Source organism: Nycticebus coucang, chromosome 10 (assembly GCF_027406575.1).
Source record: "Nycticebus coucang isolate mNycCou1 chromosome 10, mNycCou1.pri, whole genome shotgun sequence".
Taxonomy (NCBI): Eukaryota; Metazoa; Chordata; class Mammalia; order Primates; family Lorisidae; genus Nycticebus; species Nycticebus coucang.
Window position 1 is genome coordinate 99,422,778 of NC_069789.1, and position 15,843 is coordinate 99,438,620.

General features: G+C 47.5%; 3 non-coding genes across 3 annotated transcripts; 2 read left to right on the forward strand and 1 right to left on the reverse strand.

Annotated features, from left to right (window-relative positions):
* Positions 1-12,710: 12,710 nt before the first annotated feature.
* Positions 12,711-12,793, reverse strand: TRNAL-CAG (transfer RNA leucine (anticodon CAG)). The gene has a single exon. It is a non-coding gene; the product is annotated as a tRNA-Leu (tRNA).
* Positions 12,794-14,237: 1,444 nt separating this feature from the next.
* On the forward strand, positions 14,238-14,309 carry TRNAG-UCC (transfer RNA glycine (anticodon UCC)). Its single transcript has one exon. It is a non-coding gene; the product is annotated as a tRNA-Gly (tRNA).
* Positions 14,310-14,577: 268 nt separating this feature from the next.
* TRNAE-CUC (transfer RNA glutamic acid (anticodon CUC)) lies at positions 14,578-14,649 on the forward strand. Its single transcript has one exon. It is a non-coding gene; the product is annotated as a tRNA-Glu (tRNA).
* The last annotated feature ends 1,194 nt before the right edge of the window (positions 14,650-15,843 follow it).

Below are 15,843 nucleotides of genomic sequence, written 5' to 3' on the forward strand. Positions count from 1 at the left end.
AAAGTGAATAGGGGCGGAGACAAGATGGCTGACTGAAGCCAGCTTTCCACAGAGGCTCCCATCCAGAAGGAGAGTTAAAGGACAGAAATTTAGCAAGTAACCTGGTGGATTAGAGCTGCACCAAGAGAGAAGGCTGAAGAATGCACATCAACCCCGCTGAGGCGAGCTGTGACCCCAAGGATACAAACAAAAGGTACAAAATCCATCACCAAGCAGACGGGAGTCCCCTCCCCCATGAGAATGGCTCGGAGTGCCCCACAAACAAATGAGCAGAGTTCAAAGGTCCTCCCACTATACTCCGCAGCAGAGACCTCTAAAAACTGGACCTACCTCCGCTACTAGGGTGCCACGGCCTTCTCCTGCCAGGCATAAAACTGTATAAAACTGTATATATTCTCTACCTGCAACTCTGAGCTCCCGGAACTTCCCTCCACTCTCACTCTGAGGTCTGGAGGCCTGTCCAGATTCTTGGGTGATTTCTCCAGGGGTATGGACAGGGCCTAAACTGCAGCTGGTCAGTGCAGACTCTGGGGCAAGGGAGTCAGGAAAGGATGGTCGGCTGAGAGGGAACCACACCAGAACGGTGGTGCCCGGAGGCGCAGAGCAGCAGCCATCTTTTGGCAATAATAGGGCTCACTCCCAGATATTCCAAAGCCACACCCCCTGTCTCCCTGGGCAACCAGAGGAGGCCGGGCATCTACTCAGGTGGCAACCACCACGGAACAGATCTGGGACTGAAATTTAGGCCCCGGTGAGTAAAGGGTTTGCCTGAAGCGGTATTGGCCTGGGTGGAGTGCTGGGACTAGAAACGAATGCACAGAGCCGGGAAGTTCCCAGAGCAGGGCTGACCCAGAGGCCCGCTTTACTGAGCCTAAGATGCACCCAGCCCTCAGGGGATTGTCAGCCTATAGACAAAAGAAGACAGGAGACTAGAACTGACAACTAAACGAATGCAAACCTGCAGGAGCAAAGACAGGGCCTGAGGCACAGGCTCTGGGAACTCAGAACAGCTTCTTTTCTGCAGGGGAATTTAGCAGGGACAGAAACAAATTCCCGCAAAGTTGTTTTGTTCTGTTCTGTCAGTAACATAAATCAGGGGCAGGGATGGAACTGAGTGAACACCCCCCAGCCTCCATCAATCGCCTGAGGTTGTCAAGCCTCACCTCCCCCTGCTAGATAGAGGCAGAGCGCAGTGGCCTGGCTGAGCAGAAATAGATTTCCTTGTGATTCAGGCAGGTGCAAACCCCTGGAGTATCTGTTCACTACAGGCAACTGGGTCAAAGCCCTGCGGGACTATCAGTGACTGGGTGTGACAGAGGTGCAAGGTGGGGAAGGAGGCATCAAACTTCCCAGACTGATCTATTTGCTGGTTGGGTCCTCCTGACTCCACAGAGCACTGGAGCAAGCCATATCTGAGTAGTCATCAGACCCCTGCAATCCAGTTGACAGAGACCTTTTAAACTCTGCCACCTGAGACAGGTACTGACTGATTGATTTGGACCTTTTGAACTGAGCCAATCACCCAAGGACTATTCAGGTGGCACCCTGGGTGTGTGGTTGTAGGAAGGTTTGATTTTCCTTTTCCAATTGTTCCCTGCAGGGGGGCAGGGTGACTTAATTGCTGGTATTTCTCCACAGCTGAGACTTCAACCCAGAGTAACTGTTTCACTAGGGTCGAACAGAGACCAGCTGAAAACAAGACAAAACCACTTAGCCCCACCACACCAAACAGGTCCCCAGTTTCTCAGGCCATAGCACTGTATGGGTCCTTGACAAAGCTCCAGGGGAAAAATCAAACAGTGCAAAACAATCATGGGGCCGAATCAGTGGAAAAACTCTGATAACATGAATAACCAGAATAGATCAAACCCCCCCCCCCAAGGAAAGATATGGCAGATGTAAATGAAGATCCCATACATAAACAGCTGGCCGAGATGTCAGAAATCAAATTCAGAATTTGGATTGCAAACAAGATTAATAAAATGGAGGAAAATTTGAAATTAGAAATTCGAGGAGCAATTCAAAAGTCACAATTAGAAATTCGAGGAGAAATTCAAAAGTTGTCTCAAAAATTTAATGAATTTAAAGACAAAACCACCGAAGATTTTGACACACTGAAGCAAGAATTTGCATCCCTCAAAGATCTGAAAAATACAGTAGAATCCCTCAATAACAGAGTGGAGCAAGCAGAAGAAAGGATTTCTGACATTGAAGACAAAGCCTTTGAACTAAGACATCCCCCAGGCATATCATAATTAACTTCACTAAAGTTAATATGAAGGAGAAAATTCTGAAAGCAGCCAGACGTGAGAAATCCATTACCTACAAAGGGAAAAATATTAGAATGACTGCAGATCTCTCTGCTGAAAATTTTCAAGCCAGAAGAGAGTGGTCATTGACTTTTAATCTCTTAAAGGAAAATAACTTTCAACCCCGGATCCTGTATCCAGCTAAACTGAGGTTCATTTATGATGGAGAAATTAAATACTTTAATGACATTCATATGTTGAAGAAATTTGCCATAACCAAACCAGCTCTTCAAGATATTCTCACCTATTCTCCATAATACCAGCCCAATCCTCTACCACAAAAGTAAACTCACTCAGAAATTTTTGATCAAACTCCAACTTCCACGGTGGTGAAAAGATTAAAAATGTCCACTGGACTTTTGAAAAACTTGATACCCCAAATTTTACCAGACTTATCAATATTTTCCATTAATGTGAACAGCTTAAACTGTCCTCTAAAGAGGCACAGGTTAGCTGACTGGATACAAAAACTCAGGCCAGATATTTGCTGCATAGAAGAGTCACATCTTACCTTAAAAGACAAATATAGACTCAGGATGAAAGGATGGTCATCCATATTTCAGGCAAATGGTAATCAGAACAAAGCAGGTGTTGCAATTCTATTTGCAGATACAATAGGCTTTAAACCAACAAAAGTAAGGAAGGATAAGAATGGTCACTTCATGTTTGTTAAGGGTAATACTCAATATGATGAGATTTCAATTATTAATATCTATGCACCGAACCAGAATGCACCTCAATTTATAAGAGAAACTCTAACAGACATGAGCAACTTGATTTCCTCCAGCTCCATAATAGTTGGAGATTTCAACACTCCTTTGGCAGTGTTGGATCAATCCTCCAATAAGAAGCTGAGCAAAGAAATTTTAAATTTAAACCTAACCATCCAGCATTTGGATTTAACAGACATCTACAGAACATTTATCCCAACAAAACTGAATACACATACTTCTCATCAGCCCACAGAACATACTCCAAAATTGATCACATCCTGGGTCACAAGTCTAACCTCAGTAAATTTAAAGGAATAGAAATTATTCCTTGCATCTTCTTGGACCACCATGGAATAAAAGTTGAGCTCAGTAACAACAAGAATCTGCATACTCATACAAAAACATGGAAGTTAAATTACCTTATGCTGAATGATAGCTGGGTCAGAGATGAGATTAAGAAGGAAATTGCCGGGGCTGCACCTATGGCTCAAGGAGTAGGGCGCCGGACCCATATGCCAGGGGTGGTGGGTTCAAACATGGCCCTGGCCAAAAAAAAAAATTGCAAAAAAAAGAAGGAAATTGCCAAATTTTTGGAACAAAATAACAATGAAGACATGAATTAGCAGAACCTCTGGGATACTGCAAAGGCAGTCCTAAGAGGGAAATTTATAGCACGGCAAGCCTTCCTCAAGAGAACGGAAAGAGAGGAAGTTAACAACTTAATGAGACATTTCAAGCAACTGGAAAAGGAAGAACATTCCAACTCCAAACCCAGTAGAAGAAAAGAAATAACCAAAATTAGAGCAGAATTAAATGAAATTGAAAACAAAAGAATTATACAACAGATCAATAAATCAAAAAGTTGGTTTTTTGAAAAGGTCAATAAAATAGATAAACCTTTGGCCAACCTAATCAGGAAAAAAAGAGTAAAATCTCTAATTTCATCAATCAGAAATGACAAAGACGAAATAACAACAGACTCCTCAGAAACTAAAAAAACCTTAATGAATATTACAAGAAACTTTATTCTCAGAAATATGAAAATCTGAAGGAAATTGACCAAGAATTGGAAGCACGTCACCTTCCAAGACTTAGCCAGAATCAAGTGGAAATGTTGAACAGGCCTATATCAAGTTCTGAAATAGCATCAACCATACAAAATCTCCCTAAAAGGAAAAGCCCGGGACTAGATGGCTTCACGTCAGAATTCTATCAAACCTTCAAAGAGGAATTAGCACCTAATTACTCAACCTGTTCCAAAATGTAGGAAAAGAAGGAAGACTACCCAACACGTTCTATGAAGCAAACATCATCCTGATCCCCAAACCAGGAAAAGACCCAAGAAGAAAAGAAAATTATAGACCAATATCGCTAATAAATATAGATGCAAAAATATTCAACAAGATCCTAACAAACAGAATCCAGCAACACATCAAAAAAATTATACATCATGACCAAGCCGGTTTTATTCCAGGGTCTCAAGGCTGGTTCAGTATACGTAAATCTATAAGTATAATTCAGCACATAAACAAATTAAAAACCAAAGACCGTATGATTCTCTCAATTGATGCAGAAAAAGCTTTTGATAATATCCAGCATCCCTTCATGATCAGAACACTTAAGAAAATTGGTATACCGCCATATTAACAGAGGCAAAAATAAAGATCACATGATCCTCTCAATAGATGCAGAAAAAGCATTTGATAAAATCCAGCATCCTTTTCTAATTAGAACACTAATAGGCATAGGTGGCACATTTCTAAAACTGATTGAAGCTATCTGTGACAAACCCACAGCCAATATTTTACTGAATGGAGTAAAGCTGAAAGCTTTTCCTCTTAGAACTGGAACCAGACAAGGTTGTCCTCTGTCACCTTTACTATTCAACATAGTGCTGGAAGTTCTAGCCAATACAATTAGGCAAGACAAGGAAATAAAGGGAATCCAAATGGGAGCAGAGGAGGTCAAACTCTCCCTCTTTGCTGACGACATGATCTTATACTTAGAGAACCCCAAAGACTCAACCACAAGACTACTAGAAGTCATCAAAAAATACAGTAATGTTTCAGGATATAAAATCAATGTCCACAAGTCAGTAGCCTTTGTATATACCAATAACATTCAAGATGAGAAACTAATTAAAGACACAACTCCCTTCACCATAGTTTCAAAGAAAATGAAATACCTAGGAATATACTTAACGAAGGAGGTGAAGGACCTCTATAAAGAAAACTATGAAATCCTCAGAAAGGAAATAGCAGAGGATATTAACAAATGGAAGAACATGCCATGCTCATGGATGGGAAGAATCAACATTGTTAAAATGTCTATACTTCCCAAAGCAATCTACCTATTCAATGCCATTCCTATCAAAATACCAACATCGTACTTTCAAGATTTGGAAAAAACGATTCTGCATTTTGTATGGAACCAGAAAAAAACCCGTATAGCTAAGGCAGTTCTTAGTAACAAAAATAAAGCTGGGGGCATCAGCATACCAGATTTTAGTCTGTACTACAAAGCCATAGTGGTCAAGACAGCATGGTACTGGCACAAAAACAGAGACATAGACACTTGGAATCGAATTGAAAACCAAGAAATGAAACTAACATCTTACAACCACCTAATCTTTGATAAACCAAACAAGAACATACCTTGGGGGAAAGACTCCCTATTCAATAAATGGTGTTGGGAGAACTGGATGTCTACATGTAAAAGACTGAAACTGGACCCACACCTTTATCCACTCACAAAAATTGATTCAAGATGGATAAAGGACTTAAATTTAAGGCATGAAACAATAAAAATCCTCCAAGAAAGCATAGGAAAAACACTGGAAGATATTGGCCTGGGGGAAGACTTCATGAAGAAGACTGCCAGGGCAATTGCAACAACAACAAAAATAAAGAAATGGGACTTCATTAAACTGAAAAGCTTCTGTACAGCTAAGGAGACAATAACCAAAGCAAAGAGACAACCTACACAGTGGGAAAGGATATTTGCATATTTTCAATCAGACAAAAGCTTGATAACTAGGATCTATAGACAACTCAAATTAATCCACATGAAAAAAGCCAACAATCCCATATATCAATGGGCAAGAGACATGAATAGAACTTTCTCTAAAGATGACAGACAAATGGCTAACAAACACATGAAAAAATGTTCATCATCTCTATGTATTAGAGAAATGCAAATCAAAACATCCCTGAGATATCATCTAACCCCAGTGAGAATGGCCCACATCACAAAATCTCAAAACTGCAGATGCTGGCGTGGATGTGGAGAGAAGGGAACACCAGTTTGCTGGTGGGACTGCAAACTAGTACAACCTTTTTGGGAGGAAGTATGGAGAAACCTCAAAGCACTCAAGCTAGACCTCCCATTTGATCCTGCAATCCCATTACTGAGCATCTACCCAGAAGGAAAAAAATCCCTTTATCATAAGGACACTTGTACTAGACTGTTTATTGCAGCTCAATTTACAATCGCCAAAATGTGGAAACAGCCTAAATGCCCACCAACCCAGGAATGGATTAACAAGCTGTGGTATATGTATACCATGGAATACTATTCAGCCATTAAAAAAATGGAGACTTCACATCCTTCGTATTAACCTGGATGGAAGTGGAAGACATTATTCTTAGTAAAGCATCACAAGAATGGAGAAGCATGAATCCTATGTACTCAATTTTGATATGAGGACAATTAATGACAATTAAGGTTATGGGGGGGAAACAGAAAGAGGGAAGGAGGGAGGGCGGTGGGGCCTTGGTGTGTGTCACACTTTATGGGGGCTAGACATGATTGCAAGAGGGACTTTACCTAACAATTGCAATCAGTGTAACCTGGCTTATTGTACCCTCAATGAATCCCCAACAATAAAAAATAAATAAAAACAAAAGAAAGAAAATTGGTATAGAAGGGACATTTCTTAAACTGATAGAGGCCATCTACAGCAAACCCATAGCCAATATCATTTTGAATGCAGTTAAATTGAAATCATTTCCACTCAGATCAGGAACCAGACAAGGCTGCCCATTGTCTCCACTGCTCTTTAACATTGTAATGGAAGTTTTGGCCACCGCAATTAGGGAAAAAAAGGTGATCAAGGGTGTCCATATAGGGTCAGAAGAGATCAAACTTTCACTCTTCACAGATAATATGATTGCATATCTGGAAAACACCAGGGATTCTACTACAAAACTCTTAGAAGTGATCAAGGAATACGGCAGCATCTCAGGTTACAAAATCAACATTCATAAATCGGTAGCCTTTATATATACCAACAATAGTCAAGCTGAAAAACCAGTTAAGGACTCTATTCCATTCACAGTAGTGCCAAAGAAGATGAAATATTTGGAGTTTATCTAACAAAGGACGTGAAAGATCTCTATAAAGAGAACTATGAAACTCTAAGAAAAGACATAGCTGAAAATGTTAACAAATGAAAAAATATACCATGCTCATGGCTGGGAAGAATCAACATTGTTAAAATGTCCATACTACCCAAAGCAATATACAATTTTAATGCAATCCCAATTAAAGTTCCACTGTCATACTTTAAAGATCCTGAAAAATAATACTTCGTTTTATATGGAATCAGAAAAAACCTCGAATAGCCAAGACATTACTCAGAAATAAAAACAAAGCAGGAAGAATCATGCTTCCAGGCCTCAGACTATACTATAAATTGATAGTGATCAAAACAGCATGGTACTAGCACAAAAACAGAGAAATAGATGTGTGGAACAGAATAGAGAACCAAGAGATGAACCCAGCTACTTACCATTATTTGATCTTTGACAAGCCAATTAAAAACATTCAGTGGGGGCGGCGCCTGTGGCTCAGTGAGCAGGGCGCCGGCCCCATATGCCGAGGGTGGCGAGTTCAAACCCAGCCCCCGCCAAACTGCAACAAAAAAATAGCCGGGCGTTGTGGCGGGCGCCTGTAGTCTCAGCTACTTGGGAGGCTGAGGCAGGAGAATCGCCTAAGCCCAGGAGTTGGAGGCTGCTGTGAGCTGTGTGACGCCATGGCACTCTACCGAGGGCAATAAAGTGAAACTCTGTCTCTACAAAAAAAAAAATAATAATAATAATAATAATAAAAACATTCAGTGGGGAAAAGATTCCCTATTTAACAAATGGTGCTGGGTGAACTGGCTGGCAACCTGTAGAAGACTGAAACTGGACCCACACCTTTCACCATTAACTAAGATAGACTCTCACTGGATTAAAGATTTAAACTTAAGACATGAAACTATAAAAATACTAGAAGAGAGAACAGGGAAAACCCTTGAAGAAATTGGTCTGCATGAGTATTTTATGAGGAGGAACCCCCGGGCAATTGAAGCAGCTTCAAAAATACACTACTGGGACCTGATCTAACTAAAAAGCTTCTGCACAGCCAAGAACACAGTAAGTAAAGCAAGCAAACAGCCCTCAGAATGGGAGAAGATATTTGCAGGTTATGTCTCCAACAAAGGTTTAATAACCAGAACCCACAGAGAAGTCAAACGTATAAGCAAGAAAAGAACAAGTGATCCCATTGCAGGCTGGGCAAGAGACTTGAAGAGAAACTTCTCTGAAGAAGACAGGTGCACGGCCTACAGACATATGAAAAAATGCTCATCATCTTTAATCATCAGAGAAATGCAAATCAAAACTGCTTTGAGATATCATCAAACTCCAGTAAGATTGGCCCATATCACAAAATCCCAAGACCAGAGATGTTGGCGTGGATGAGGAGAAAAGGAAACACTTCTACGCTGCTGGTGGGAATGCAAATTAATACATTCCTTTTGGAAAGATGTTTGGAGAACACTTAGAGATCTAAAAATAGATCTGCCATTCAATCCTATAATTCCTCTACTAGGCGTATACCCAGAAGACCAAAAATCACATCATAACAAAGATATTTGTACCAGAATGTTTATTGCAGCCCATTTTATAATTGCTAAGTCATGGAAAAAGCCCAAGTGCCATCGATCCACGAATGGATTAATAAATTGTGGTATATGTACACCATGGAATATTATGCAGCCTTAAAGAAAGATGGAGACTTTACCTCTTTCATGTTTACATGGATGGAGCTGGAACATATTCTTCTTAGTAAAGTATCTCAAGAATGGAAGAAAAAGTATCCAATGTACTCAGCCCTACTATGAAACTAATTTATGGCTTTCACGTGAAAGCTATAACCCAGTTATAACCTAAGAATAGGGGGAAGGGGGAAAGGGAGCGGAGTGAGGGGAGGAAGTGGGCGGAGGGAGGGGAATTGGTGGGATTACACCAGCGGTGCATCTTACAAGGGTATATGTGAAACTTAGTAAATGTAGAATGTAAATGTCTTAACACAATAGAAAATGCCAGGAAGGCTATGTTAACCAGTGTGATGAAAGTGTGTCAAACAGTCTATAAAACCAGTGTATGGTGCCCCATGATCGCATTAATGTACACAGCTATGATTTAATAAAAAAATAATAATAATAATAAAAAGAAAGTGAATAAAGACAGGTGATTGCTGATGTGCCTGAGCGAGCACCAGCCTTCCCTTTTAAAATCATTTATTTTGTCTGCAGTGCTTCCTCTACATCATTGACCAAGTAGCCCGGTGGACAGCAACATGCTACAAAGAATGAGGTGCTAGGAAAAGGTTTCCAAACTCCAAAAAGTGGAAAGGTCTTTAGGCAAAATACATTGCTGGTGATGAAAAGTTAAAAGAACAGTAAGGGCAATACCTTCTGGGTTGACACTAAAGGGAAACAATGGCTCATGCTTTGGAGTTCCATCTGCACAAAAAGGGATAAGATAGTGACTTAAAGCAGTGAACATAAGACATACTTCAATAGGCTTCTTATTCTCTTCCCTCCTTCCAATTAATGCCCATACTTCAGGATTGATAAACCATAGTGGGGATGATTGGTCTTAACGGTAAAACAACAGATAATCACTAGCACACAATTTTCAATAAGGACTCTAAAAGAAATCAATAATCAGAGAAAAATTGGATAGACTAGTTCCCCAGCATTCTGTGAACTCCACCTGGATCCTCCATGCTACCACCTCCCCCTGCCCTCTCTGAGAAGCCAAGTATTCCAAACTTCCTATGGAGAAATTCTATTCTCTTCCTGGGAGCACACACTGACCTTTTCACTCTAAACCTTTTGTGAGCACACCTGAGGAAGGGGCTGAACAAACTGCTGGTTCCCCAGGGCTGCACATGGCAGACACAGGTGCTCCCACATCTTACCTGGATTCTATGTGCAATGGAGAATGCAGAGGTCCTCTGAAGATCTTTTTCCTGTGGCTTCTGTTCCAGGAAAAAGGCTAAGGTTTTCCTTAATGGGTTTCAAAGCATCAGAAAAGATATTGGGGGTTTAGTACTCCGATTCTCAAAGCCTAGTTAACCTGGTTAGATTACTCAGGTAAGCTAGAAGGTTAAACTAATGTACACTGGTAACTGAAAGCAAAGTGACTGGAAACTGAAAATGAAAGGGGAGCACTACAGTGTGGATAGGGAGGAACAATAACCTACAAATGATTCAGGATAAAAAAGAGATACTTGACTTATGAAGGCTGGAAGGAAAGTTGAGAGCCCTTCCAAACAGAGTTGGAAGTGGGTCCCTCTTATGATGGCTTAGGGTTAGAGTTGGAGAAAAGCCTATCCCTCTGCTTTTTAATGTCCCCCTGTGGAATAATGATTCGCTGTATGGCCTCCAGGAAAATGTGCTGTGTCCGACTGGGGAGCCAGGGCACGCTTCTCCCATTACATGAGCGAACAGAAGAGGCGTGTGGAGCAGGGTTTGAGCCGGGGTGCCAGCGTGTGGGATCCTGGAGGTATTCATGGAGGCCAGAACCGCGTGACGACCAAGGCTGTGGCAGGTGAGTGGAGAGAAAAGGGACCGAGGCAGGTGTGTGGCAGAGCGGGAAGGGAGTCTGGGAGGCGTGGGCAAGCAGTTTGCTGGGGCGGGAAATAGGACAGAGGTGAGAGTTGTGCTGGCAGACGGAGATCGTGCCCTATGGGATGCGCATGGCTTGAGTGGCAGCCACGCAGGAGGCAGCGTGGAGCTCCGCTGGTCTGCAGGCTGCATGGGCCAGGAATCAAACCCAGAACGCCCGAGTGGCGGGCGAGAATTCTATCATTGAACTACACATGCACCGGTGGTAGATGACTACAGAGGCTCCAAAGCGGTAGCCTCCAGGACTCTGGTCCTGGCTTGTCGTGGCCATCACCAGCGTTGGAGCGCGCCCCAGGGGCGACCAGTAGGACAGGCTTGGGTAACATCGAGGGCACTGGGGCGCAGCGCGCGCGCTCATAGGGCGAGGGGTGGACTCTCCAGGTCCGGGGCTTTTCCTGGATCCCAGGGCTGCCAGACGGGCTGTCGGTTTCACCGGAGGAAGCCAGGAGAGAGAGCTGCCCTGGCCGGAGTCCTGATGCCCATGGGAGCAGGAGACGTGTGGCGAGCTTAGCTGAGCGCACACCTTCCCTCGGGAGGGCCCGGAAACAGACCCCACCCCTGCCCCAAACCTGGATCCTGACCCCCACCTGTCCCTTTCCAGGCTGATTGGCTTTTTTACCCGTGGTGCTGTGGGGGGGGGGAGCCAGCGGGGGCAGAGGAGCCGCGGGTACCGCCGCCACAGCCGAGCGAGGCTCAGGCATAGACACCAAGCTACAGAATTCGAGCCTCGCTCCTGCTCCTTGGCCAGTGGCCCTGCACTATAGAGGTGCGAGGCCCGGGGGTAGGGGGTGCAGCGGGAGTTGGGCTGGGTGGGAGACAGGGGCGCGACGAGGGATGAGAGGAGTAGAGCACTATGGCAGAGCGGCAACCGATTCTCTAGCAGGCTCCGGGGTGGGCCCGGGCAGCCGCATGGCGCCTGGGGAAGCATTGCTGCGCAGAGGTGGTCCGGGCGGGGGCCCGGCGTTAGTGGTCGGGCCACGCGTATCTAGGGCTTCTGCTTGCAACTGCCGGGGCCAATGGCTCCGGGCTCGGAGGCCCTGTGCTGGCGTTCCTCTCGTGTCTGGCGAGAAGGCGTCCGGTCTGCCAGCGTGCGGGCCGTCAGGGCCAAGCCGGGAGAGCGCTGCAGTGACGAAGCTTGGGGGACACCAGTCCAGCCAGGAGGGCGACCTCAGTAGGGTGTGGCGAGAACGTAATGGGCAGGCAGGGACCGAGGTGGTGGGTGGAAAGGAGGAACTTGTCGGACCGTGTGCCTCCAGTTGCAGAAGTGTGCGGATTCAGAGAGCTAGTCGCGAGTCCCGAGTCGCCATTCTTCAGGCAGAAGCCGCGGAGGGGAACGTGGCAGGCTCTCCACACCTGACCGAGCCCGGCCGAAGGCGGGGGCGGGCTGTGTTGGTAGGAGGGAAAAGGCAGGGAAAAGCGAAGGTGGCCAGCCAAGTACTGAAGCCCCCGTTGGGTCAAGTGGGAGGGGGCGTGATGAGTTGGAGGGGAGTGCGTCTGTCTGAATGGCAACTGGCAGAGGGTGACAGGTTCTGCCGGCTGCCTGTACCGAGTATCTGTGCGACGCCAGCACGTAGGCTGGAAGAAAAGATGAGCCTTTGCAGTTGCTGCGTTTGGGGTGCAAGCGTGAAGGGAGCTGGAGCTTGGAGAGTGGGCAAGCGTGCGAGGCAGGAAGGCAAGGTCAACTGGTCGCGGGTTGCCACCGGCGTTGTCTGGGCCAAAAGGCGAGTTTGTCAGGAGTGGGATTCGAACCCACGCCTCCAGGGGAGACTGCGACCTGAACGCAGCGCCCTAGACCGCTCGGCCATCCTGACCACTGGCTTGTGTGTGAATCTTTTCACCTGGCTGCGACGCCGCGTGGAAGCCAGCGCCTTTGGCCAGTGACTTTCCCAGTGCTTACGTGAAGCGACCCGGAGCATCGGCAGAGGGGGAGCCAAATGAGCTGACCCGCTGGCTTGGGCGTCGACGTCCCATTCCTCCAGCCCGGCCGTAGCCGGGACGAATCGGGCCATCAGCTGCCGCCAGCCTCCACCTGCGCCTCCCCTCGCTGGCTCCCGCGCGAGCTCCGCGCCCACCACCTCCTCACTCCCTTGCTCGCTCGCCCGCCCCTCCTCGTCCAGGCGCGATCCTGGCGCTGGACACAGCAGGGAGGACACACAGGGAGGTTCCACTCCACCGGGATCCCGTCAGGATTCGGCTCCCGGTATGATCAGAGGGTGCTTTATTGGGAGTGGCGGCAGGTTGGCTTCGATAACGGGTTTGGGCGTGGGCAGTGAGGTTTGGGTTGGGAGTGGAAGTGTTGGTGGCGGTGCGGTGCGGGTGGTGTCGGACTGGAGGCACGTGCCGGGCGCCTGTGGTGGGCAGGGAGTGGAAGGCAGAGCTAGGCATTGACATCTCAAAGAAGGTTCGGGAGCCCAGGCCACCCGCACCGCCGTCCTTGTTAGTATAGTGGTGAGTATCACGCGGGAGACCCGGGTTCTATTCCCCGACAGGGAGGCTGCTACCCTTTTTGGCCACCACACTCAACCTAGCCTCAAGCAACCAAGGGCCCTTCTCTGACCTCCAGCCAGGCAGGAACAGGGCGCCCTCTTGTGCCTGGCCTGGCCGTCCCCTTCCAAAGTCTCCACCACCCCACCTGCCCCCCCCGCCATTCCCCTTACGCTGGAAACCCCTTTGGCCCTTTGACTCCCCTGGCCCTTTTGACCCACCCCACCTCGCCCTCCTGGTCCTCTTTCCTTCTTGCCCGCCGGCCTCTTGGTAGCCTATGCGGAGCCGCCTCGGCGCTCCCCCATATCGCCCGACGAGTCGGAATAGGTTCCCTACGACACACAGGGCCCAGGGACCTTGGGCGGAAGGCCGATGAGCGAATCCCCGGCGAGTGCAGGCTATGGCCTGGCCGGGCCCCTGGCGGAGAAGCGCTCTGGAGAGCCGGCCGCCAGGCCACCGATCCTGCCCGCGGGGCGGTAAGCTGCGTGCAGTCCGGGAGGGCGTGGCCAGCAGCGGTAAGGCAACATTAGCTCCATCCCTCAGGCAGACAGACAGGCAGGCAGGCAAGTCGATCGGTGGCAGGCGGGGGCCGAGGGAACGGGGACTGGAGTCTCGATGCTGGGCTTCCGCAGATGGGGCGCCGGTGGGCGTCTCCTGGCGCGCTGGCAGAGCGGAAACTGTGGCGGGAGCGGCGTCGGGGCAAGGACTCGCAGAGATGTAGGATGCCGGCTGCATTCCCGGCCTAATTGGCGGGGCTGCCGGCACGGAGCGGCGTTGGTGGTATAGTGGTAAGCATAGCTGCCTTCCAAGCAGTTGACCCGGGTTCGATTCCCGGCCAACGCAATGGGCCGACCTTTTGCGCAGACAGGTCCAGTTACGTGGCCTTGGCTGTGTGTGCGTGCGTCGGTGCGTGCGTAGGGGAAGGAGGCGTGCGAGGCTTGGAGGGTGCCGCAAGCGGGGAGAGAGCTGCCAGGGCTGGAGGATTGCCAGAGTGGAGGGAGGCTGGTCTTTGTTTTCAACCCAAGCAGGGCTCAGGCGCCCGGGTAGCACCTATCGCTTGCCCTGGTGGTGTTAGGTCCAGCAGGCGCTATCCTAGAAAAGTAGCCAGCGCTCCCTGGTGGTCTAGTGGTTAGGATTCGGCGCTCTCACCGCCGCGGCCCGGGTTCGATTCCCGGTCAGGGAAACCATTTTTTTTTCTTGCACACTGCTTTGCGCACCTCCCTTTTGACCAACACGCTCGCTGCTGGCTCTCTTCTCCCTCCTCCCAGCCACCACCTCCGGCCCTCTCCACGTGAGCCCGTGCCCTGGCGACTGCCCTTCAGCCCATCTGGCCATTTGGCCAAGCTGGCCACCTTGGGTCCCATCTATCCTGCCCAATGCTCGCCTCATCGCTCCTGTTTTTCCTCAGCCCCGAGTCCCAACCGGATCTGTCACGACAGCCTGTCTCCTTCCATGGCCGCCAGAAGACTCTCAGACCACAGAGCCAACGCCACATACACACACAGTATGCACGTGCACGCACACACATGTAGTCGTCCTCACACTCATCCACTCGCTTCTGGCCACCAAATGGACAAGGATTCTCCAGCAGCGCTCTTTCTTCCTTCCAGAAGAAGAGCCACTTCTGCTTCTGCCCCTGCAGGGAGATTAGCGCCCACCTGTCCAGGGCCTGGGTCCGGGACACCACCACTTAGGTTGGAAAGTGCTCTGGTTTTCCACAGCGTGCCAGGCCCGGAGTGCCGCCCAGGGATTGGGCTCCAAGCGTGTCTGTGGCTTTGACTGAGATAGGGGAGTATAGTCTGTGGGATCCGGGGCCTCCAGCTAGAATCTAGGGAGAAAGGGGTGTGAGAAACGCATTTTGTTTTTTAAAAATGTTCTTATTGATACACTATATGTGTGCATACTTAGCGGGTACATACATAGAATGTGTAATGATCAAGTCAGGGTATCCATCGCCTTGACTATTTATCATGTCTACGTGCTGGACACCTTTCCAGTCTTCTAGCCATGTTGAATTAGTCACACCATTGTTAATTAACTCAATTCACTCTAACCTGCTGCAGGAACTCAGAATTCATTCTTCTATCTGTGTGTACTCAATAACCAATACCTCTTATTCCCCATCTCCCTTCCCTGCCAGACAATCAAGCCCCATCTCCCATTCCCTGGCACCCTTCCCAGGCTCTACCTCCACGAGATCAACTTCTTCAGCTCCCACATATGAGTGAGAACAGGCATAGTTGTCTTTGTGAGCCTGGCTTATTTCACTTAACATAATGACCTCCAGTTTTGTCCATATTGCTGCAAACGATAGCATTCCAGGCTTCTCGAAGGCCCAAGAGTATTCCACAGGGTGTATCTACATCCCATCTTGTTT